A 1742-nucleotide genomic window follows, 5' to 3' on the forward strand; every position below is an offset into this window, starting at 1 on the left:
TCATACAGTAGTGTATTCCGTATATCATACAGTCGTATAACGTGCTGTACAGTAGAGCTCTAAACGACGCGAGAGAAGCCCCAGGCGAAAGCAAAACAAGATGACGCGAGGGCCCCAGGCGGAGATTTTTTATTGCTTTGAATGACTAGACTAGCTCGCCGTTCGCCTAATGGTAAACGATACGACCGCCCTTAAACAGTAGAAACGCCATCCAATACCTTAAATCACAAAGTATTGTTTGGTATTCTATTGGCTCGCTATCCGGATACATGAGATGTTAAGTCTCATTATGTCCAGTAGTTACACTGGCTACAAGGAGTGAAAAAAAATTACCCAGTTTTAACAGTTTCTCTAAGGTCCTTAAAGGCACCGCGCGAGGGCCTTGTATCCGGAAACTCCGGACGATTGCCTGGTTCGACTCCCCCAAATGCTGCTCTGGTGGTATACAGCTCTCGACTTTGTCCACGAAGCGGCGGCAGAGACATAACTAGCGAACTTAATGTCCACCGAGACTGTATTGGAATAAGTACTGAATATTGAAAATATGTCTTGAAATTAATACATTTACTTAGTCGTCGATGTATTATTATATTACTGCAATGTTACCGATCCTTGGAATATCGTTGGACTAAACATTACAATTGGGAGTTCATAAAGTGTAGAATTCCTAAAATTTTATCGTTTAAATTGAAGTCAAACCCTTGAAGAATGTAATATTTACAAGTGTATTTACATAAAACATATACCACCTCTTTATCCCCGAAGGGCAAGTAGGGACGCAATTAAAGCAGGCACTTTTCATTGTGTATATTAATGTTCTTTGTATGCCTTTTTAAGAACATTGCGCGGAAGAGAATGAGATTTGGTATATTTAAAATTAATATGGAGAAGGAGCACAGAAAAATAAAAATCATTTATGTGTTACAAAGGTTATAGAGTCATACTGGTCATTTATTTTAAAAGGGCAACGTTATTTCTTACATTTAACAAAATCTTTTTCTTATAGGGTTAACTGTATGTTCAAGCTATGTTGGAAAAAGTTCCTGTGGTTTCAGTGATTTTTTCTACTCAGGTGGCCTATTTGTAAAACTCATCGGGCCGCATAAAAAGGCCGGTGGGCCGCATGTTGACTATAGCTGTTATAGAGCCTCCGCTCCTATACACTTCGAAGAGAAGTCATAACTATTAGCATTTTTTTTATAATAAAAAATAGATAGTTTAATAAAGTTCTAAGTTCGACACATGCATTCAAAATATTATATGTAGTATTCATTCATAGTCGTTCAACCATCTATTTAATTTTTTAATTTTATAAAAAATAAAAGGGCTTTAATTTGGTAGAGCCAAAACACCAACACGTTGTAAGACCAATCGTTTATTATAGAAATAAACATAAATGAATTTATAGTTTTGGTCGTCTTATCCTATGGATTCAAATTCATTAATATATTATTTATACGAAATAAATTGTGCTTAGAAGTGCAAAAACAAGACTTATAATGTAGAGAGTAGACTAAAATATTGTTAAATTGCGTTCGGTATGAAGCAAAGTAGGTTGATTCGTTGAAAGAGGCAGCGATCGTTGCGTGCGGTGCAGGTGGAAGTGCGGCGTGCGCCGGTGTCGCTGGCGTCTGGCCGTCGGGCCGCGCCGCGAGGATGCTGCGCCTCTCAATATTGTAAACAAGAGCTTTTTCGATTGGTGGGCGGCAACGCGCACGCGCCGCGCGACGTGATCTTGCAAC

The sequence above is a fragment of the Manduca sexta genome, chromosome 21, assembly GCF_014839805.1.
Source record: "Manduca sexta isolate Smith_Timp_Sample1 chromosome 21, JHU_Msex_v1.0, whole genome shotgun sequence".
Lineage (NCBI taxonomy): Eukaryota > Metazoa > Arthropoda > Insecta > Lepidoptera > Sphingidae > Manduca > Manduca sexta.